Raw genomic sequence first — 25009 nt, 5'->3', positions numbered from 1 at the left:
AATGATAAAAATAACTATGACAATGTTAATAATTGATTCATTTAGGTGATGCTGTATAGACATTATATTCTTCTTACAAAGTAAGAAATACAAAGTATTTTAAGATAACAACAAAGAAGAAACTTTCTTTTCAGAGTATTTTTTTTTCTTTATGAAAATTGTGTCTTGCATAATCCTAGCCTACAATATGTAGCAGTAATTCTTTCTCTCCCATGGATGAGTAAATACCATAGTAATCCTATTCTCCCTTGCCATGCTCTATCCCAGTCTAATTAGGAAGATGGGGATACAGATGCAAAGATTTTACTCTATTATGAACCCAGTGAATAAAGACAGATACCTGTGCTTGGCTCATCTCTGTGTTGCTCACAATGTCTAGTACTGCAAGACATAACTGTCTAGTTGCTGAATGAAAGATGAACTAATCAATGTCATTGGACATTCCCTACATGTCCTTAAGCCCAATTATGTGCTTCCCCCATATCATCTGATGGCTCACCCACTTTTTGATACACACCAGATGCCCATGTGCCCAGAGAACACCTGGAGAATCATAGGTGGAGAGACCCAAGGTCTTCAAAGGTAGGATCAAAAGAAGTGCAGTTCACTCAATTTTATATTATTAGTCAAAGTATCTGAGAGAAAAAGCACCATTCTCCTCCCCAACATTTGAAAGCATATATCAATGATGATTACACTACAAGTTCATATTTACTGAGCACTTACTGTATGTCAAGCACTGTTTCAAGTCCCTTATATACATTAATTAATTTATTTCTCACAATAAGCCAATGACATAAGTGGTATCATCTCAATTTTATAGATGACAAATCTGAGGCATAGAGAGGTTAAGTCACTTGTCCAAGGTTGAACTGTAAAAACCAGACAGAAAGTCTGGTTTTATGAACAATTTTTAGCACAATCTTCTACCTCTGTAGACACAGGAATCAGTCTAAGCTGATATTTAAGATATCTTTAAAATCTCGTTCCAATATAATATACTTGTAATGAAGAATCAGAAGGAATGCATTATTAATTCAGAGACTCTTGCTCAAGACCCAGGGAAGAAGCCCATAGATATGCAGTTCAGATAGACACAGGCAAACTGGAATAAATGCTACTGCAGCTATACATACAAAGAACAGAAGGAAAAACAACACAGGAAAATATCTAGAAATATATTGTGGGAATAGAAAGGCCCAGAAGTATGGAGGTTCACGATATGGTTAATTTGATATGTCAACTTGGTTAGGCCACAGTGCCTAAGGTGTTTCGTCAAATACTAATCTTCAGGTTACTAGACCAATAATTTTAGATGAGATTAACATTTAAATCAGCAGAAGACTTTCAGTAAAGCAACACTCCATGATGTGGGCAGTCACCCTCCAAACAACAAGGGTCTTAGAAGAAAAAGGATGAGATTGCCCAAGAAAGAGGGAATTCTGCTTCCCCACGACCTTTGGATGAGCACTGCAACATCGACTCATTGTTGGGATTCCTGCCTCCTATCCTGCCCCATAGATTTCAGACTCACCAGCCCCATAATGAGTCAAGATAATTAAATCTTGCTTGTTCTCTGTATTTTTTCTGGTTATCTAAAGAACACTGACTAATACGATTCATCTTATGTTTTCCAGTGGCAAGTGTTCTGATACAGCTGAAGTGTAACACTGTGTAACGAGCATGCACAGGGTAAGACAGGTTGATAGAAGCTGGGTCATAGGAGGCCTTAAACACCAGCTGAAGAACTTGTATTCCAATGGAGGAGGGAGCGTCACAAAGACCTCTAGAAAATCTGATGAAATAATGGATGGATTCAAAGGGAGTAAGACAGGAAGCAGGGTCCCAATTAGTTGGATATTGAAACCACCTATGTGAGAGAGTCACTCAGACATTGGAAGCCCTCTCCCCACAGTACCAACAAGTGTGACTGAGAGACTCCTAATCCTGAGGCCCACCTCCTGCAAGAATCTTGCACCCACCCTCCAGAAGCCTGTTGCCTCTAACATCCTGAGATTGAAAAGGAACAGGGTGATAAAGACCTCAAGAAACCACTTTGAGAGCCCCCAAGAGCACAAAACACCCCCATATTTGGAATCTCAGACCTTAAGAGGTAGAAAAAGACTTCTTTGCTGCTTAAGCTTCTGCAGGTTATAATGATGAAAATTCTATAATCTTTCCCCAGGGAAAAAAAATCACATTTATACTTACATAAGATTGTACAGGCAAATTCAGGATTCACAGAACACACCTCTTCCATCCACAGATACTCTAGGATACCTGACAAGAAAGCCTAATGTCTGGAAGAAATGCTAGCCAATGCAGAACTCAAAGCTGAATGAATAGATCTGAAGAGTGTGGCTCTCACTAAGGACTTCTTCACTCACATCCAGTGAACCGTTCTGGAGGTGAAGACACATAAATAGTAATGAGATAAAATAAACCAAAGACTCCTTCTCCAAAAAAGTTGTATTAAGAAGATGAAGGAGACACAGACTCACGAGAGACATCTGGTTCTGGGGATTTAGGAGAAAGTATGCTCCACTGACCTGGGATCAAAGCTCAGCTTGCTAGTAAGATCTTCTGAAGATGTCTCAGTCCCTTAGAGATTTGGCTTTTCATTTGTAAAGCATGAATAATATTTCCCTGGAAGAGGCATTCCAAAAGCTAAAGGAGAGACTACAAAAGAGTCTAATGCTGGTAGTGCTGACATCAAATACAGGTAATGAAAACCAGGAATAAAAGTGATTTTTGCTTTGCTCAGTTACTACCAAAACCACCAGAGATGTACAAGTCTCTTTGCGTGTTAATGACGAATATAGCCTTGTCCATCCTTTAAGAGGGCTGCAACCACCACGGTCTTTTCTTGGGAAAACAGAGGAGGTGTGGGCTCTCAAGAGGTTGTGGGGAATCTCATAGGGAACACAGTTTGTCAAGATCAAAACCCAGCTCTTTTAAACTCAACTATATGTTAGATTGATGCCTGGGGAACATCAAAAATAAACAGATGCCCAGCACTCCTTATTTCAAGACCTGAATCTCTGAGCTATGAGATTAACATTTAAATCAGCAGAAGACTTTCAGTAAAGCAACACTCCATGAAGACCTGAGACAGGCCTCTCCCATCTGAGCAGTACATCACCCCAATGCCTAATAAGGTGCTTCTTCAAACCTATTTCACAGTCCTCATATAGTGGGAGGCAGATGAACCGAGGCAGGAAGTGAAACACAGTGTTGCAGTACAGCTGTTTAAATTAAGGGAGTAGGGCTTAGAACCAAATTATTATTGTGGATTCCCCAAACATATTGTGGAGGGAAGTTGCTGTGAGGACCAAGTAGGTTGCAAAGCATCATCATTTTTGTAAACACAAGTGAAAGCAGAAGGATTTCCAGGGGCAAAGGTCTGCTTTTCCACTCAGCTTCTTATTAAATGGAAATTCAGAGGCCGGAGCTGCGGTCAAATGCAAGGTCCCTTGAAAGATGAAATACATGCAAATGTTTGGAAATTCTAATGTTTGATCTCAGAGGTTTTCATAACCTGCATGAGGTGGTTCAGACTGCCAAGTATTCAAACCATACATGCACAACGAGATGGGCATGCCTGGTGGGGAAATGATAACTCTGGATAGATAATATTAATACTGATTATTAGTATAACGAAGTGTGATCAAACCGCAATCAAAGATTCACTAGCATTATCAGCACCATGAGTTTAGCATGCATTTAATTTCCTCTGGCCAGACAGTTTATATGTGACATATTGCCTTGCTCACTGCTAATTCTCCAGCAGCAAGAATATTTTGTGGTACAGAAGAGAGGCTGACATACACACATGACATAAATATAAATACAAGGAAGTCCCCACTCACTAACTCGTAAGGGGTCATTATTATTTTTATTACACAGAGAAAGAAGCAGACACTTAGATACAATAGATGCCATGTCAGAGTCCACATGGGGCCAGGTTCCCACGCAACTGGATCAGGCATAGATCCTCATGATAATTAGGGATATTGAATATTTATTTTGAGCCAAATACTGCACTTAAAATTTTTCATATTATATTTCCGTCTTCCAACTCCTTGCAGGATAGACATTAGTGCTCCCATTTACACACAAGGAAAATAAGGCTTTCCAAGTGTAGAAGCCTGTTCTGTGCCACTATAAAAGAATTCCTAGAACTAGTAAATTATAAAGAACAGAGTTTTGTTCCTCACAGTTCTGGAAGCTGGAAAGTTCAAGGTCAAGGGGTGTGCATCTGGCAAAGACCTTCTTGCTGTGGCATCCCATGGTGGAAGTTGGAAGGGCATGAGAACACATGATGGACAAAAAGAGGAAGGGAGACTAAACCTTTCCTTCCACCAGGAACCTACCCCTGCATTAACAAAGCTACTCTCAGGGTAACAACATTAGACTTCTTGACCCAGTCACCTATTAAAAGGTCCCACCTCTCAAAATTGTAGCGCTGAGGATTGAGCTTCCAAAACATGAACTTTGGAGGATGCATTCAAATCATAGCAGAAATATTAAATGATATTTCTCCAGAATTTGAGTCCTTGGAGAGTAGCAACTCCTGTTTCCATCTCTAGCACCCTGTTCCTTAATAGGTGCCTGCCACATAGAGGTTCTTAAAGAAGACTGGAATTAAATAAATGAGCAAATTAGTAGTTAGTTGCTCTGTAATCCTTCCTTCAATTTATAGCACTAATACCATATACAATTCTTAGAATCTTGAGAATTAAAATAGACCTATGATAAACCATCTCATCTTTTGTCCCATGAATAGCTGTAGAGGAGATAAAATAAAAACCTACAGTTTCCAGCTAAGACAAAGAAGTTAATAATCTGGGAGGCTGGGCCCAGAAAGAATCTCTTCCTAAGCCATATATGTACTTTCATTCATTAAAATTAGACTATTCCATAAATTCACCAAAAGCCGATTCATGAGTGGCCACTGTAATTGAATTGTACTGATTCTAATCATTGGCAAGAATCTAAGTAGCTAGTTTAGCTCTATCACCCCATTGGGTGGGGAAAAATGTTGTTTTTCAGAAATAGTATTTCAGTGATTTTCTCATTTATACTCTGGTTTGAATATGAAGTGTCTCCCACAAGGTCTTAAGACCATGTAGCCATAGGTGAGATAATGAGATTATGAAAGCTATATCCAACACCTAATTCATTTAATCACATGCCTGACCCAATAACATCCCTGAAGCAATGTACTCTGAATGTTCTATGGTCCCCAAATTCAACACTACAATAGCAGTATCTACTCGTGAATCTTTCTCTTGGTTTACCATGATGCATCTGTCAACCTAAAAAGGAAGAACTGTGAAAAAGCCTCTGAACCAAAAAATCCAGCATGTTAACCTACCAGCCATATTCCCATAACTTAGGTCATTCTAGAAGATCCAAATAGATATTAAGAAACATTACCACTTTACTTATTCTCTCATTTATTCTATTACAAATGCAATAAGTCTTATTTTCAGACATAATCACTAATAAAAAGTCTAATCAGACTATGAATAAATAGAACTTTCATAAGGTTTGAACAAATTCTATCAAATGTCTCTTACTAGAATATATTCAAAGATACAAATAATATTTAGAAATATTTTTAACCACTAAAAAGTTCAAACAAATGACATTTGCTTATAACCATTACATGTTGTCGAGAGTCTAATATTAATTTTAAAAGATTAATTAAATGATCAGATACATTAACTCTAATAAGTAGTTATTACCTACCAATTACCCATCAGTATCAACATTTATAAAATAAATTCATGTATTTTTTTTCGTGATAACTGGAAGTGTGTGCATTCCAAGGATATTGCATAAAAGCCAAACCTAGTTCAACACTGTAGATAGAGAAAGGTGGCTAGCTGGGGGCTCTGGATTCTCAACCTTTCCCCCATGGGTAGGATAGTGGGGCCTCCCAAATGAAGTATGATTTCCAGGTTTTTCAGCCCATAGAAGATTAAAAGCAAAAAAAAAAAAATAGAATCTGGATTAAAAAAAAAAAGTCATTTCCAAACAATAAGTCAGAAAACAGGAAAAAAACATAAAATTCAGGTAATTGATTTAGTCAGCTTTTTGTTGCTGTAACTAAATAATGCCACCAGAGCGATGTGGAGGAGGAAAAGTTTATTTAAGGACTCACAATTTCAGAGGTCTCAGTCCATAGACAGCTGGCTTCATTCCTTGGGGCTGGAAGTGAGGTGGAACATCATGTCTAAAGAGCGTGGTGGAGAGAAGCAGTTCACATGATGAATACGAAGCAGAAAGAGAGAATCCACTCATCAGATACAAAATATACCCCAAAGGCACCACCCCCAGTGATGCACCTCCTCTAGCCACATCTTACCACCTGCAGTTACCATTCAGTTAATACCATGATAGGATTAACTTACTGATTGGGTTGAGGGTCTCATAACCCAATCATTTCTTATCTAAACCTTGCATGTTCTTACACAGGAGCTTTTGCAGGATACCTAATATTTAAACCATAATAGTACAAAAATATAGCAAAAATGGAACTATTTGGTAAAGAGAAAATAGTCTCTGCATGCCTCAGTAAGATGTCTCTTGTGAGAATTTCAGTGAAATCACAGATGAGACCATGAAGCACAGCAGCCCATGAGGTAGGCACTCAGTACCTGGAAGATATTAAAGGTTCCAAGACTCAAGACACAAGAGCAATAGTGGGGCCAAATGTTTCATTGGGCCAAATGCTCAGGATGTCTATTTCAAACAATCGCATGAAGACAAATTGTGATCTGATGTTCCTATTGATAATTTCAGAATGTTTGCAATTATTTTTTCAGAAAGATTTTCATTTAAATTGTTAAAAAGAACAGTATGTTCTCTTAAAGTTTCAGTTTCAAAAAGAGTCAAAGCAGAACACTTGATTTACTGAGAATGCAAGATAAATAAAAACAGTCTCGCAAGTATTCATCATCATAATCTCCTCCACACTTTTACAATTCATTAGCGGCTATATGTATCTTACCCCAGGGAATGCTGCACTTGGTTCCTATCTGCTCTCCTGAGCCACTTCATGTCCCTGTGGATATACAGGTTCACTCATGGTTTATGTAAAACCTACCTCACTGCACAAAGGATTCCAGGCACTTGTAGGGGAAACATACAACACAGGAGTAAGAAAAAATAAATCCATACAAGGGAAAATGTATACACGTGTTTCAATGGAAATACTTGCAGATAGGTTGCATCCAAAAATAAGGATCAGACGTGGTAGGCATATCTAACAAGTCCAAGTTCTGAGAAGCACCATAGGTTGTGAGTGGCGAAGGCAGTGTAGTTGCCCAGAGAGCGAAAAAAAGGGAAAGAGGGAAATCTGTGAGATATCTATGTAGGTATGAATGTAGATACATAGGTTTGTAGCTACATTATAAATATCTATATTTAATGGAGGGTAAAATTGAAGGGTCTAGATCAGCAAATGCTCTCAATCATGGAGAAACGGTGCACATTGCCATAAGAATTCTCTAACAGAAAGTAACATGAGTAGGGTGGGGTAGGGGCGTTAGTATCCCCTTCAACTTCACCTTGGGCTTCTGAGAATTTTTTTCTCTTGAGGGCTCAAGGGATGGTCCATGGCAACCACTAGTAGGAATTTTGAAGCAACAGAAGAAACTATCCTGCACAGTGGACAGATGACAGAAATACCCTCCATGGGAAGCCATGCCGATGGTAAAGAGGGGTCAAGGCTGGGGGCAGTGAAACAATGTTTGTCACCAGTATAGCAGGGCTAAATGAGTGGCAGTGACGGTGTAGATGCTACATCATCTGGGTGGGACAAAAATGCTCTTGTCCTGCTTGCTCCCTAGATTCAGGCTCTGTCCACCACTTCCTCTCTAGCCTCTGCCCTTCAAAGACCACGCTAAAATTGCTGTACTGGGTCTCTAGGTTTTCATGATGCAGAAAACAAGAACCATAGAGACCTGAGAAAAGGAGGAAGGAAGCATAGGAAGTGCAGGAATCACAGCTGGAGGTTAAGTGCATTCTTGAAGGACATAAAAAGCCTGCACCAAAAAGGGACAGAGAGTTTTTAGTTTCTCTTTAAATTTTTCTTTCTTTCTTTCTGCTCTTGGTTTGTTTTCAGGAATTGTGCTAAAAACCGATAGCTGCAAGGAACATGGCTTGAAGGAAAATGAGGATTTTAAGGATTTTAAGGATGGTGGATGTGGTCCACCTATGCCATCCCTATCATGGTATTTAAGGATTGCAAATAAATGTGAATTTATGCTGAAAAATATTTTTGGTGATTTTGCCATGTTACTAATTATGGTAACTAAGACTGGACCACAGAGGGCATGGCATCGGAAAAACTGCCCAGAAAGGTCATGGAGCAGGGAAGGTACAAGAGCAATATGTGTTGGTGGGCATCTGTGACAAACTTCCAAGGACTTAAAAAAACAAAAAACAAAAAAAACATGAGGACAAGAGTACAACAGCAAAACTCTTAAGGGGATGGGAGAAGAGGAGGTTTTGCAGATAGGAACAGAATCCCTGGTCCTGTGTCAAGAGGTGGAGACAAGCGCAGTGTGAATTACTGCGGTTAATGAATTCACAGGCTCGTAAAGTGGGAAAAGGTGGATTCTATGTAAGTTATAAAAAGAGGATTTCCCCATGTGCTTATAAGAAGATTGTTCCCAATCACCTAAAAGGGAAATTGAAATTACTTTAACATGGTAGCAGCAGCTCATCATAATGTGACTTTCTTTCCAGCCTCCTCTTTGACTCGTTCCCCCGCAATTGACATCCTACATCAGTGACTTCCAGCTGCAGAAGGGTTTGATCCCCTGCTCTGGGCATTTGGCACAATCTGGGGGAAGGTGAGGGTTGCTCCAGGCACTGATCCACTGGATGCAGGAAAGGAATGCAGCTGGCACCTGGCAATATGCAGGACAGCCCGCTGGACAAGAGTTATCTGCCCTAACCATCCGTGCAAATGGTGACAAATGTTACTTTAAATGCACTGAACTTTAAAAAATTCTCCAAGCTTGCCTTGGTTTCTCATGGAGCCATACTGTGGTACAACTCTTCTTTCTTCCTGGAAAATATTTCTCTTTTCTTAAGTTACTAACTGCACCACATTTCCACTCATATCGGTTCATCTATTTGAGAGTTTCTTTGGCTTTTGGAGAATAATGGAGGTGCTATTGCTTGCATCCTGCTATTGTATTTTGTATTGTATTCTGCTATTGTGGAAATTCTGTGATCTGCATGTCTGTTCACCTCAGGGACTCAGGAGGCTGAAGGAGGAGGTTCACAAATTTGAGGCTAGCCTCGGTGATGTAACAAGACCTCAACAATTTAGCAAGACCTATTGAAAAAGTAAAAAAAAAAAACAACAAAAAGGACTAGGGATGTGGCTCAGTGGTAAAGTTAGCCTGGGTTCAATCTCCAATACTAAAAGAAAAAAAAAGAAACTCCATAATTATTGATAATTGCTTATTATTTTCTCTCTAAATCTATCACTATAAGTCCACAAAGATATAATGAGGTGGTCCCTCATTATATGAGATGAGGTGGCTTTTCATCTTTTTGTCTCTTAACTCTCGGCATTGTGTGATCAATAACTGTTGATTGAATGGATAAGCAACTAAAGTTTCTTAATCTCTGGGGTGGTTTATTTCATTTTAAAATTAACACACTAATATCTACTGTACATTCCCATATTTCTTGTCATGGTAAAATAAGACAATAGATGGTATGTTGTTTAATATTTTTCAGAATGATGATACCTTCTGTTTACCAACCACCTTCTATGAGTTTTCCCCTGGGTCAGATGATTTCCAACCTCCTCCCCACTTTCATGTGGAGCTAGGGATCAAACCCAGAATGTGGTTCATATTTGGCAAACATTACCACTGAGTGACAGCCCCAGCTCCATGTAACACTTCTAGTTGTCCCAGTTGGTAAGATGTAGTACCAATTGAACAGACAGAAACAGCTAGGCATAAGGAATCCAGGTGATTTGCTCAAGATCACAGACGGAGTCAACAGCGCATCTGAGGCTCAAATACAAATTTTGGGAGCAGAGAGATGGGTGTAGATGTAGACATCACTGCAAACACCCTACGTGTCAAAGATAGGGAGATCCCCAAAGATAGGAAATGCATCCAACCTAGTAAAGGAAAAGAATTTTTCTTTCTGTCTCCTGACCCATGGAGATCTCTCTTGAAAAATCTGGAGCTTTAAAACCACAATTACCCCACCTGATTAATCAGAATTGTTTGTTTGTTCAAAGAGGATAACTCATTATGGAAAATATGCATTATAAGACCATAATATATGTATTTATTCAATTAAGTCTAATGTATTATTTAAGGCTTGGTGGGTGATATTTATCACTAGCAAATGCTAATTTATACAGATTATCAGAGTCTAATTAGGTGCACAGCTTGTGGGGACAGCCTGTACTTGGAAGGTGCAGCCATGACTTGGTCTACTCTGGGCTGATGGATTTATCACAAGGTCTGTCAACCTATGCCACATACTCATTTTGGACCATAAGCAGGTTTAAAAGTAAATGGCTGAACCCAATTACCATGGCTCCTTCTAATTGCTTGTGTGAGCACCTTGGTGCTCACTCACTCCTGAGGGCTTCCTGTGTGTCACACACCCCCTTGTGCATCACTGCTCAATGTCACTCTGCCGAGCTGAGATAGTATTGGTGAAACTGTGGTCTTCCCCCTAAAACCAGCACAGCTATAAGCTATATTCAGGAGACAAGGGGGCCCATCTTACAACCTTCACTCAACAAACAAACATTGAAAAGTTACTCTGTGCCAGGCTTTGGGCTGGGGCTAGAGGATATGAAGATGAATGAATGAATGACCTCTGTATCAACAGGAAGGTGTGGCACACTGCTGGGGCACACCCTTTCACATCCTACACTCTAGAACTAGAGTAGAGGCCTGACTCTGCCCAGTACCCGTTGTATGGCCAAAAGAGAGTGCTTTTAACTCTTGAATCCCTGTCTCCTCATCTATAATGGGGAAAGAACGGGTCATTCAATGTCACTATTCATAAAAAAAGAGCCTCAGGGGCTGGTCTGTGGCTCACTGGTGGAGTGCTACCAAACATGTGAAGGTGCTGGGTTCAATCCAGCACTTCCCACTTTTTGATGTTACTTGCAAACTTGCCCTTTTACCCTTGAAGATCCGCCCTCTGGCTCTTGGTCTCTCCTCCAGATATTCAATCACACCCATCATTACTTGATTTCTGTTTCAGACTTACTGTAAGTTTTCCTGTGAGATGAGAATATGCTGTTTATATTTCCTATTCTGAGCCATCTACATTAAAAAAAACTCTTAACAGAAATGTTCGTGTTCCCAGGGAATCTATTTCTCCCTTCACCCTAGCAGGGACAGCTTCTATGTCTTTCCTTAGATTAAAAAAAAAAAAAAAATACCCCACTCTCTGTGGTCCTCGCCGGGCCAGAGCTCTCTTCACAATTTTCTGAAAGAAACTCGTCAGAGAGAAACTCCTGAAGATTGCAAGGCCCAACTCGGCCAAGAGAACCTGGAAAAGTCCCCCTGTGTTGACTGTGACTCTTGCCTATTTGCTTGGGATGTGCTACACTTGAAGAGAAAAAAAAAAGGACCAACTTCACAGAGCATCACTGTGTGGGAGCTATTCCTGCATGAAGATATCATTTCTTTGCAACTAAAAGAAGAGGGAAAGAAAGACCTAGATGGCCTCCAAACACAGCAAATATGCTACCAAATTTAAATCCTGAATGACCTCAGAAAGGGCTGTCTCGGGCTTCTAAGGTAAAAGTCTCAATGCCTGGGAGCATCCGGCTGAAGCACAGTTTACAGGAAGCAGCAATTGGAATGAAATATTTAGCAAGGTGAGAGAGCAAGTCTGCCCAATCTTAGTGCATCTATTTCTTCCACAAAGAAAAGTTGAACTCATGGTACTGATCACATGATATGCCCCACACCAGGATTCTGTACTCAGCAGTCTTACCATATCTTACTATATTAATGTCACCAGTGAAGTCAGCAAGACATCAGGAAAGAAAGTAAGCCTCTCTACACATCCTTCCACCTGGTCTCCTCATCCTTACTCACCTGCTTCCGCCATTAAAGGTCACTTCTAATCCTATCACTGAGGGACAATTCCTGTGACTTGGTTTTTCTCTCATTAGTGTCTTCCTTAGAAAACCTAGCTTCATCTATACGAGGCCTGGATCTCACTCATCCTTCAGAACTCGACTCAAAAACAATTAACATGTTTTAAGCCCATGCTTCCTACTAGACACCAGTTAGGCATTTTGTTCAACTCTGAATTTGTGCAATTCTTTCTTTGTTTTGTTTTAAACGTTTTACTGGTTTTTAATTAGTTTTACATGAATCCATTTATGCACTTTGATCTATCATACATTGATGGAGTATAATTTCTCATTTTTCTGATTGTACATGTTGTGTGATCACATCTGTCATGCAGTCGTGTGTATACATAAGGTGATAATGTCTGATTCATTCTACTATCCTTCCTATCCCCAAATCTCCTCTCCTCCCCTCCCTTCACTGCCCTCTACCTAATCTAAAGTAACTCTATTCTTCCCTAGTCCTCCCACCACTCTGAATTTATGTGATTCTTGTGAGCACTATTATTATCCCCAATTCACAGATGAAGCAACTGAGAACCAAAACAAAGGACTGATATGTGGGAGAGGTGAGATTTGAAGTTTGTGATTCAGTCTCCCATTGGAGTCTCCTTCCCTACACTTCTACAAGGATGCTGTCCATCTGTGAGTGTCCCTGGGAGGTTTCTCTTGCCTTTGATCTTCCTTCCTTTAGATAAGGAAGATCCTTATCTATTCCTTTCTGCTCAGTTCTCCTAAGGTGCTTCCCTTGCATTTAAATCCTCTCTCTCTTACCTTTTTCTTACTGCGCTAGTTCAGGGCTGAATTCATGTCAGTTTTATTTTACTTCCTAAGAAAGACACGCAGTGGGGACTCAACAAATATCAGAGCATGGAAATGGTATTCCAGAGCAGAGCTTCACAATGTTTGTGCAGAATGGATGCTATTCATTTTAACATCCAAGAGGTCATTCTGTAACACTGAAAATCTAGGGAAATATTCTGTGATTAAACAAAAGATTTCCCCTTTCCTCATTTCTTCTCTGTGCAATACTTTGGGTTGAAAATGTTCTCTAATAAACATGCTGATTATGAGTGTGTTCAGGAGTTTTTGTTTTTGTTTTGTTTTGTGTTTGGGGTTTTTTTTTGTGGGGGGGAGGGGGGAGATTTTATCTCCGCAGCAGGAAATGAGGAGGGAGAGAGAGAGGCAACTGTAAAGAAGCCAATTTGTTTTTTTTCAAACATGAATAGAAAAAAAAATATGACTTAACCAAGAAATTATCTCTAAAAGCCCAGGAAACCCCCTGCCTGTCCAAACAGACAAAACACACAAATATCCTATGTGTGCTTTCGTGGGTTGTTAATTTGGTGCTGACGGTGAAAGGGAGCAGTATCAGGAGGCCATAAATACACACATGCAAGACAGGGAGCAGAAGAGTCAGCAGTAGTGGATGCACAAACTATCAAAGCAGTGTGGAGGGGCTGAGAGCAATTCTTATGCACAGGTGACGTGTCTGGGGTGTCTGGGAGTGGGCCTCAGTTCTCTCATCCTTCATCGGCTCTTGAGTAAGTTACCTTACCTTGCTCGGTATTAAGGATCTCATGGATGGCTTTTCAAGATCCAGATGCTCAAGCCTGCTGAGTCAAAATCTCTCCAAGCGGCACCCAGAAATCTTTAAACCCCCGAGGGCCCCCTGTAAGTCCTAGAACTGAACTGAGGTGCAGAAATTTTGCCCTAGGCAATGGGTGTTGGATTCCTATTTTGTGACTGGCTGGGGGAACAGGAGATAGAAGGTCCACGTACCCTGGGTACAGCAGCAGAGAAGGGCTAGATTAGAAATTGGGAGAATCGTGGATCACTGTGGCTCAGTGAGGTATCTGGGCCTGATGTGTAGAATTGCTGTCTATATCACATTTCCCCAATTGTCCATGTACTGTCGTCCATGAAGCTGACCTTCTGGGTTTTGAGGGGCTATTTTCCAATAGCTACTTCATTATAACCATTTTAACTAAAAAGTTGAGATCTTCTCAAAACCAATCCCTAAATATGAAGCTCCTTGTCCTTATAGGTATGGGTTTTGCAACAGCCAACATCCAATTTGGCCCCCAAGGGTTCTGGGAAACCGGCACTCCTGCTCCTGTGTGGCCTGCTTCTACAGTGAATGGAGCCAACCAAAGTAAACCAACAGATAACTTAAGGTGGTGGAACTGTGATTTCTAAAGCTGACCATAAATGACACTGAACCTTGGCCTTGTTCTCACGGATCACCCTCCCTAGGAGAAGTCAGGCACTGCGTTGTGAGGAAATTCAAGCAGCACTGTGAAGAAATCCACAGGGCTAGGAAATGAGGCTTCTTGCAACAGTTACGACCAAGCTGCTGGTTGAGCCATCGTGGAAACAGATTGTCATCTGTCCCCATCATCGGATGGTGTCAGCCCAGGCAAACACACAGGCTGCAACCTTCTGGGAGGTGCCGAGTCTGAATCACCCCTAAAAGTTTCCTGAAATTCTGATCCACGTTATCATTGTTTTCAGTTCCTAAGTTTTGTGGTATTTATGTAGCATTAGTTAAAAAACACACTTTCTCTCTCGCTTGTGTCTGATTGTGGCTCAAAGAGAGCCTAGGACTAGGTGATGCCTGTGGATGTCACCTGGCATAAAAACAATGGCTCTATATTGAACACTAAGCACTTCACATATAGGATCTCAGTCTTCTCCAGAAACAAACACCTTTATCCTCATTTTAAAGATAAAGAAATTAAAGCTTAGAGAGGTCAATATGTCCAAGGCTTTGGATTTAATGGATGAAATCAGAACTTGGGGGGGAAAAGAAAACCCAAACCTGAACCTCGGTTGCCTTCTAAGTAAAATGGGGAAAATGATAATACAAGACAGCCGCTGAAAGAATGCTATTTCATGATGCAGATGTTAGTGAGTTACTATAAACCTTAACAGCTAATACAAGAGTAAATTATTGTTTTTATTATTATTATTTTTGTCTTCATACACCAAGCTCGTGGAGATTATTGGATTAGAAGAACCAATAATGACTGCCCACCCTGTATCCATGGAAAGGCCCCTAACTTTAAAGGCAGTCAATACGCCCTTCTTCCCCAGAACATTACAAAAAACACTGAATAGCTATTTATTGTCTTCCAGCTATAATTGATTATGGGATGAGAGTTGTTTTGTCGATCTTCCATCACAGTCCTTGAATAAAAGGTTAGTAAATAATAATGATAACAAAAACCCACAACACATTCTCTCTCACCCACGCAGTCTCTCCAACTCGCATCTCTTTGCAAAGTCTTTACAAACACCAATGTCGGGAAAAAAGAAATTTTCCTTACATTGCATCATACATAGTGAAGAGAAAAATCACACGAAAATGGTTCTCTTGATTCCCCACCCTCACATCACCACTGGTGTGGATGAGTGACCAGGGGACAGCGGGTCAGAGAGGAGGAAGGAGAGAGAAAACCCACGCCCAGAATTTCCAAGCCAGAGGGAACAAGATTATTATTTTTTTTGTATTAAAATAAAAAGCACAAATCAATTTCACTCAAACTCTAAAAGCAGAAAGGAATGGAGAGTTTGACTGATAGTGCTTAGAAATAAACAATTTCTGGAAACTGACTGTGACTTAAAAATGGAGGAGATTTGCCTTCACAAAACAAAATTGGAGGATGGCTACAATGTCCACACACCAGCACCGGTCTCCTGCACACATGCCCCTCTCTGGACATTGCCTAGGCTTCCTGCTCTGCAGATGTGCTGCGGGGTCTCTTCCAGACACCCATCTTCCTGATGTGGGGACTGATCTGCTCGTCATTCCTTTCCCCTGGCACTGCCTCCCGTCACCTTCCAACAACAACAAAAACAACACACACACATCACAACACACAACAAACCACACACGCAGTACACACACACCACACCACAAGCCAGGGTGCATCGAGTCCCCTTCTCTTTTCTTGTAAGTCCTGTAAATTCTGCCCACCTCCCCTCTCTCTTTCAGTTTCTACTCCAGAGCAACAGGAAAGACAGCGGAAGTCAGGGCAGGGGCTCCAGGAGGGCCTGGGCAGTGGCCACTGGGGCAGAGAAGAGCCAGGCTCTCATACACAGGGTGCAGGGCGGGGCAGGGTATGGAAGAGTGGGAGCAGCGCAGGGGTCAACAAAAATCTAATCTGAAACTCATTTTGCCAGAGACTCTAATCAAATCATCTCCTCAGCCCAAGGAAACTTCTGGGAATCCGTTGCTGTGCTCTTCCTCTTTCTCTGTCTTATACTATGCTCCGTACAGAGCCCGACAATGACCTTGACCTTGGTGCTGACACTCCTTTCTCCATCCCCTCCACTAACACACACCTGCAGCTAACACAGAAGCCACATTCCCCTCATGCAGGCCACAGGAAAGCAAGACAGTGAGGACGCGACCTGAGCAAGGCAACACCAGGTGCAAGGGGGAGGTCCTCTCCGCTGATCCTCTGGGGGCCATGCCAATATTTTATTCCTTTCCCCATCAATACATTGGATAAACTCCTCAATTGTCCACAACCAACGCATCAGCAAGCCACCATCCTTTCTCTCCCACAGACAAAATCCCTGACCGAGAAGGAGGACACTTGGGGAAACTGAGAGTGGGGTCTTACAAGACTTCTTATTTTTTTTAAAAGTGGATAAAACTCCGAAGTTCTGCTTTCTTTGTGGGCAGCATATTGGGCCACATGTAAATTCTTTCCAGAGATTCTGAACAGACCAGAGATTCAAAAGAATGGAGCCTGCCTTTCCACTTCTGAGAGCTACTGTCCTCTCCTGGCCGTCCCTCCAAGCAGCTCTGGCCTCTAGTCCTGGGCACCCTTCTCTCCTGGCACTTTAAACACAGCCTTGAAAAAAAAAAAACTTCAGATTTCTCATTTCTTTTGTGGCCCTGCACTGCCATCATGTGGCAGACATTGGCACTGCACCCACCAAAACTATGAAAATCAATGAAAACTTAAATGGGATAAGGAAGAGCAGGGATGGCCTACAAAAGGTTTCAGGTGGTGAATTTCCATACTCCTTACTGTCCTTCAAAGATACTTGGAGGTTTTTTTACACATCTTTTCATTCATTAGTCCCTCTCATGGAATGTCTTTCCCCACCTGAAGTACCTTGAGAGAACATATAAACAAGCAATAAATCACCTTTCTGACCTTCAAACACAAATTTTATTCATTGTGATTGTAGCACATACCAAACTCATAAATTGTTCAAGAATTAAATGGAAGTGAACTGACAGACAGTGGAGTCTACGGGGTTTTCGTCACTTCCCAAATACTCAGAAGTCTAAAATGCATATGGAAGGAAAGGTAAAACACCACGAATAAATGAGTAGTTAATATTTTAGCTACCCTGAACTTCCTTAGTTGGATTACCCCTTCTTTGCAGTACCCTGGATTATATCTGAGATGTCTTGTCCCATGACTTAACTAGTGGAAATTTGGGTGTATTCAGAGAGACAAGGTGAACCATAGTTATAATCGTTCCCCATCTACACCAAAGCACATGACCTAATTACACATATTAGGGACTCAATATAGATGTTGGTGAAAAAGATAATAGATAGAAATAACACAAAATTTGATAAGAAAGCAAACTGGCTGCAGAATGGATATGAACAACACCAAAGACATCACATTCATGACTGTCAATCTCTTGATAGGAAAAAAAAAATCGTCAAGGATTGGTGGTACTAAATGAAGACCACGGTGGACTTTTCAGAAAGAATGTCTTAGAAAGCAAGTTAAAACCAATAGGAATCTGCCTTAGATGAAGGAGAGGATGGTATTGGGGATGCGTGGAGGACAACATACTGAGAGCATTCCAGAGCAGACATAAACCATAAGAACCAAAGGGCAGCAATATTAGCCACAGACTCTCAGGCTGGCACCAGAAGCCTCTCTCAGGCTATAATCTAAATGGGTATCCACTGCAAAATCACCCTGCTCCCATGACCAGACAAGCGAGCAGAATTCCCCTATGGCTCGACACATTCGATTTCATAGATTGTTAGGCACATCCTGCCCAGCCTCTTCTTTTTATAGAGGCATAGAGGGCAAAAGTCTATTCTGGTTCTGAAAGATCACTTCCTATGCCTTGCCATGGGTCAGGCACATTGAATGTGCTTAATAAGTTGTTCAATACAATAGCCTCGTGGCACTCTTCTTTCAACAAATATTATCAATTCTTCTAGAATATGCCAGGCAGACATCTGCTTTTACTGCAACCACATGCAAAAAGACTCATACCACTGGAAGCACAGTCAGGCAGGACCTGGCAGCCTCTGCCCACCGTGGTGGATGCTCCCCGTCTCCAGTGAAACAGTCACCACGAAGCCCTTGGAGTCAGTCAGCGAGAGTCTGGAAGTCTCAATACTAATTGCTGGCTTATGCATCCCTTCTGTGCATATTTTCCTGATGAATAGAGTTATGATTATTTAATTTGTAATGGACCAGAAGGGACTGATTTTTACCATGGCTGATGGCCAAGAACAGAAGATGCTGAGACCAGGAATATTTCAGAATGTATCTCAAAATAAAAGAGAGTAGCCAGGAGTTTTCTTTTCTCATTGACAATATTGTGGATGCCTCCTTTTCTATTGACATGGAACAGATTACCTCATTTCCTCCTCCCGCTGTCTGGTAGAGCTGAGCACTAAGGCAGGAGTTATCACAGGAATCACAGAGGATGGAGTCCAGAGAGACCATGGAAACGGACTTCTTTGGGGTAGCGGATCTACAGCACTGGCGCTGCTGTGCTTGAACAACCCACCCACGTCAGACCCTGTTGATCTGTCCTGAGGCATCTCCTTGACTCACTGCTCCAGTTTCATCAGCGTTGGCATGTAAGATCAGACGCACCAAGCCCGCGATCTTGGAAGGATGACTTCTCAAAGCTGCAGGTAGGATCAGAACGAGAACTTGGGTTATCTGCTACCCAAAATATCTTTTCACTCTCTCTTCTGAATGCAAGCTTCCTGAAGATAAGCTTGAAAAATTCCCTTGGGATTTTAGTAGTAGTAGTAGTAGTAGTAGTAGTCGTCGTCGTCTTGGTATTTATTAGTATTCAATCAACATTAAGTTTGATTCCTATTCCGCACCTGTCCACCCAGTCCTGAGTTCAGAACAGACGGCTGTTCTCTGCCCTCTGGAAGCAACTCTGCACCACACCCAGCTCCCCCTCTGCCTTTGTGTCCTTCCTCCTATGGTTTTAATTGCTGAAAATGCCCTTTTTGCTTCTTCTCCAGGATGCTCTGCTCAAAATTCACCAGGATCCCAGCTTCAACTTTATGTAAGATCATCTTCTCCAACAAACATCAACGTCTGCTCTCTCTCTCTGATATTTTCTAACATTTTGTTCCACATCAAGATTCTCATTTGACTACTTGTGCACCTGCCTGTCGGCCCCACCAGACTGCAAGCACAGAATCTGGATCACATGTTTTACTTGCTGATGAATTGAAGGTGCCTGGGATTCCAGAGGCTCCGGAGGATACATTTTAGTCAGATTAAATCTAGTTCCTAGGAGTTGCACAATAAAATTTAAAAATCATATAATTTAAAGTTGGAAGGGGGTCTTAGAGATTCTGTGACTCAAGATGGGAAATAGGTTTTACTTTAAGCCTAGTCCCAATCCAATCATAGGGACTTCCTGACCAGCATAGTCAGACAGAGGCAAGGTCCTGCTTCAGCTGGAAAGAGAGCTGCACTTGTTTTGTGAAGTTGGCCAGAAGTGATAGAGGAGGAGTGTGTGTCTCCTCTGCCATCGAGGATTCAGTTCACTTCTTCCTAGTTTATTTTAAAGCCTGCAAGCCATGGTGGATGAGGAGAATTTGGACTGTCACTCTGAATTTGAATGCTCTGCCAAACCTCATCCTCCAGGAACTTCGGTTTCACGGTGTGTGAGATGAGCACACCCGTTCTGCCTCTTCTCTCCTCCCCAGCTCCTTGTGGTCCTGAAAGTATTTTACAAAACCATGAAGCAGTGTATAAATGCATGGTGATCTCATCCCACAGGGCTCTTCCCTCAGCAACCTCAGAAAGAGGGAATTCAGTCCTAAAAAAAAATGATATTCTATGATGGAAGCCGGCCCCTTGTGGGTCTCCCCTGTCCCATGCTCTCCCTAAGCTTCCTTCAGTTCCTGGAGTAAACCTCTTCCCAGCTTTCGGCCTTTGCCCCTGCAGCTTAGCAATGCCCCCTGTGCCCGAAACTTCCACAAACTCAAGGGGATGCTGATCTAGCTCTGAGTAAAGAAGTTAATGAAAACTGAACTCAGCTAGTTTCCAGAGACACAGGCCAGAGGAAAAATATACATATTTTTAAATGATGAATATGAGCCAGTAATTGAGATTACTTATTAGTGTCTGGTCCCACACACCCCAGCTCTTCCCTGAGCTGCTCAACCCTTCTTTCCACACGTATTCCCTACACACTCTCCTTAAAGTTCCATTAAGCAGGTCACCATGTCCCCACCTGTTCCCACGCCAGCCCTCCTCCACCTCTCTCTCTCTTCTTCATAGCACTTACCACTGTATGGAAGTGTTACAGCTATGTACCTGCTAAATGTTTACCACTTATCTCCATCTTCTAGAACTCAAGCGCCACGAGGGAAAACACGCGGTTCCTCCTGTGTGCTGCTGTTTCCCCATGGCTAGGAGTGATTACGAAAGGCGCTCAATACGAACACATTTGCTAAATGAATAAATTGCTTCATCTGGTTGTTCGGAGAATGTCTGCTGAATGAATTAATTAATAATTACTTTTTCTTGGTAGCAACTGGGTATTTTTTTTCCTATTTTAAACTTAAATTGTTTTCAGTTATCTAGGGGATAAATTATTCAAGATTTTAGAATATCCACCAAGGTTCCTGAAGCTCTCCTGTCAGCCTTATCTCTGCAAATTCAGCTCTTCTTAAAGAGAATAAACAGGGCAGGTAACTCAATCCAATCACAGTAACATCTTCCCTAGCACTTCTGGACAATAAATAAATAAGCTAATTCTCTTGTTGGTGCCAGGGTTGAACCTATATGCTGAAATGAAGCTATTTTCCAAGGACTTTATTTCATTTTCTTTTTTTTTTTTCCTGTTTTCTCCTACTTTCTCCTACTCTCTTCCCCACCCACATGTAAGCTTAAAGAGAATTAATTTTGCTGAATTTGTCATGAGCCAGAAATGGCAGTTCATTACCCAAGGACAGCAGGAGCAGGGGGGAATCAGGGCAGTAGGTGAGGGTAGGTGAAATATACAGTCATTTAAGAGTGCACAAATCATCCATCTGGCATACAACCAGACTTCCTGACATCTAAAATGTCTCTAATCCCAGTTCTGCTTGGAAGGAGAGGCAGAAACAGATCTGTTCTTCTCTAAAAGTAGAAAACTGGGGAACCCAGAGAGGTGACATGACTGACCCAAGGTCACTTGTCCCTCCTGGTGACCAAGTTCTGCTGTGAAGACAGAAACAGGTCTCCCTAAAGCTGCTATGGAGCTTGGCCACATGTGTGTAATTCTCCTGTCCCTGAATGAGAAGAGAACTATGGAAGAGAAACCACGCTAATAAAAATCAAATCCACCCAGACCCTGTGGGGACAGGCAGATCAGAACAGACTGTTTATTAGTGGTTGAGATGGTGCAGAAAGTGAGAGCATTTATTCGTTATTGGTTTATACTTGCCTAACTCTCTCTCTCAGAGCTGCCCAAGGCTCTTTCTGACTTAATTTTAAAGTTCTAAATTCTCTCATGGACCTTTGTGAACCTGGAAGCATCTAAGAAGCACAACAAAATAGTGGTGGAGGGATTGTGAACAAGGATGATTGCATAAGGTTGGACAGGTTACTTAGACTTGGAGATTGAATGGCTTCCTCCAGCTGAACCTGGAAGGAGGTACAGAATCCAGATCTGACTAACTGCAATGTGATTGGTTCCAAGATAAATACGTGACCCAAGCCAAGCTAACATGAGCACACCCTGGGACTTCATCAGAATTATTTGTAGATATGCACTCTCTTTGGGATTTCAAACTGTAAGGAATAGAGAGTCTTAGAGTGTGGAATCAATATTCCAAGGTCCAAAATAAAAAGCTCACTATAGGATGTGGAGGTGGGGCTCATCAAGGCTGGAGGGATTGGGGCTTTTGAAGGAGCATCAGTTGGCACAGATGCTTTCTCTATCCACCTACAACCCTGTCACCATACTTTATTGTGCCCACACATACATGGCCCCAGAAGTGCACACCTTCCCTGCCAATGGCAGGCACGTCCTGCTCGACCCTCCGTGGGATACAGCTCTGACAGTACCTCTCACAGTCTCTCCTGCACCCTTACTTGCTCTCGCCTCTTGTGCTTTCTGACCTCCCAAGGGGTTTTTCCATCCTAACTCTGTTCCTCTCAGACTCTCCCTCACATTGATCCTGACCTCCCGCCAGCTCCAAGCCTGGCCCATTGCTTCCCTTCCCACCCCCAGGGGCCCTAAGTTCTCTCCATACAGAGTTTGGTATAATCCAAAGAGAAGAAGCCCAAGTGGTCAACGAGGGGCAGATACTGAGGGTCCTGGTGAAATGTCAGTTCCACCTCAGGAGAGATGGGGAAATGCTGAAATAGATTTCAACAGGGCCTTCAACTGAGAACCATCTTCATACAACTTTTCTGTCCCTCCCTGTCACCTTGGGTCTTTTTGTTGCCCCTTGCCCTTGTCACTCTTGGGTCCACACACGTGAGCTCTGTGACTCTAATTCTTTTTTCTTCTCGAAATTTGATCATCCTTCATCTTTGGAGCCCTGGGAGCCTGACCGACTTTAAGGGGCTTGGAAGGGCCTCTGGAGGCTGGTCATAGGTTAACATGACTTAATCAGTGTCTCCATGAAATTCCCAGGGTCGGCCAGGGTCTCACATTTTTTAGGTGTCTTTCATGGGCTGCACTTACATCTTAGGTGCTATTGACCCAAGGTAGCATTTTAAAGCTCTAAATTTTAAAGTTTGAAGTTCTAAATTTTTGGAACCAATTCTCTCCTTAAAAACCAATTCTCTTCTTAAAACCTTTGTGAACCTGGAAGCATCTAAGAAGCACAACAAAACGGTGGTGGAGGGATTGTGAACAAGGATGATGGCGTAAGGTTGGACAGGTCACTTAGACTTGGAGATTGAATGGCTTCCTCCAGCTGAACCTGGAAGGAGGTACAGAATCCAGACCTGACTGACTCCACTTGTGGTTGGTACCAAGAAAAACACCAAGCTAACAAGAGCACACCCTGGGATTTCATCAGAATTATCTGTAGATATGGGCCCCCTGGGTACAAGGCCTCAGGACATTCTGTTCCCCTCAGCAGGAATGCTCTTCTACTCCTGTCCCCCCCCCCCCAGCTGGTTAAGGCTCCTCTCTCTGCCAGGACTGTTTACAAGTTACTTCCCCTGGAAGGCTTGCCTTTCTCCATCTTTATCTTTCATCCCCAGGCTGAGAGTCAAGATGACCGTGAAAGTTCTAAGAAATGGGGCCAGGATCCAAGAAGACCTGAAAGCAATTACTGCCCTACTGGGGTAGGAAGGGAAGCAATGGGCCACGGCTGGAGCTGGAGGGAGGTCAGGATCCATGTTAGGGAGAGTCTGAGAGGAACAGAGTTAGGATGGAAAAACCCTTTGAGAGGAGGTCAGAGGGACAATAGGTGAGAACAAGTGAGGGGTACGGGTGAGATTATTGAGGTACTGTCAGAAGGTCTACCTTCTCCTAAAGTAGAACCCGACCTCTTCATAATGACACTCAGTATCTGCCCCTCATGGACCATTCGGGTCTACATCTTAGTTGCTACTGTTTTCTACTTTGGATTATCACATTTTTGTTGGCAGGTCTCTGTTACTTGGCTGGCATGTTTCTCATTATTCTCAGTATCTCTCTTGGTGATCCTTCATCTATAAGAGAATCCATTGGAACCAACTCTCTCCTTCCATTCTTAAAAGCTAAAACTCTTAAGTTAAAATTAGAAGATTTTATGTATTTCTCAAGCCAAGTTTTACTTGGAACTCAGTGAAGAACAGATGTGATCATCCATTGGGTTTGGTGCATATCAATCATCTCATCTTGGCCAATGAGATGTAAAGAAACATGGAGGCTGGACTTGTAGGGCAAAACCTTAAAAGTCATTGGGCAAGGTAGAATTAGCAGGGTATACTTCTTGACATTGACAAGACAAGGGATGAGATTACTTTGTGACGGTTCAGGAAACCACATTTACTTAGGGAAATAGAGACCCCAAAGAAATTCAGTGACAGATTCAATATTTAATAATACTGCCCATACACAGGTACTATGTTGGGAACTATAAACAGTTAGTTATAAAGTCCCATTCTAGGATTAGAGTAGGGAAAAAGACCTACAGACGGCAAGAAGGAAAGACACACAAACATTCTTTCACTCTGCCAGTCATTGTTTTATGCTTCTTGTAGAAGAACAGCAGAGACTAACACACAGTTCCAATCCTTGGTGTATGCAGGTGGATGGAGACATCAATGTTCTGACTGAAGGGATTGATTTCTAGAAAGGACCTATCTTACTGTTACAATGGAGAGTCAATGACAAACTTAAATAGAAAATTGACTTTGGTATGGCTTTAGAAACATTGTTCTGGTAGTGTGGTAGAAAATAAACAGCAGAGGTCAAGAGGGAGTTTGGTAGATAAGAGAGAAGGTTGTTTCAGGGTTGAGGGTTAGATATGACAGCCCAAAGGGCTGTGAGACCCAGTTGAGGATCTACCCCAACTGGTTTTGAGAGAAATATAGAAGCTAAAACTTTAGGACTTAAAGAATGAGGGGATATGTGGTATATGGAAGACCAAGGAATCTGTAGAAT

General features: G+C 41.9%; 2 long non-coding RNA genes across 2 annotated transcripts in view; one reads left to right on the top strand and one right to left on the bottom strand.

The window, feature by feature from the left end:
- The window catches only part of LOC120889877 (uncharacterized), a 64487-nt gene that overhangs the window by 4990 nt on the left and 34488 nt on the right, over positions 1 to 25009 (bottom strand). Inside the window, exon 2 of the long non-coding RNA XR_013437266.1 lies at positions 6170 to 6241. This is a non-coding gene — a long non-coding RNA (uncharacterized LOC120889877). The remainder of the gene's footprint in view (positions 1 to 6169; positions 6242 to 25009) is intronic.
- On the top strand, positions 18354 to 20904 carry LOC120889878 (uncharacterized). The gene is made up of 2 exons (XR_005734069.2): positions 18354 to 19076; positions 19422 to 20904. It is a non-coding gene; the product is annotated as an uncharacterized LOC120889878 (long non-coding RNA).

Source organism: Ictidomys tridecemlineatus, chromosome 4 (assembly GCF_052094955.1).
Source record: "Ictidomys tridecemlineatus isolate mIctTri1 chromosome 4, mIctTri1.hap1, whole genome shotgun sequence".
Classification (NCBI taxonomy): Eukaryota; Metazoa; Chordata; class Mammalia; order Rodentia; family Sciuridae; genus Ictidomys; species Ictidomys tridecemlineatus.
This window is presented reverse-complemented; position numbering and strand designations above follow the sequence as displayed.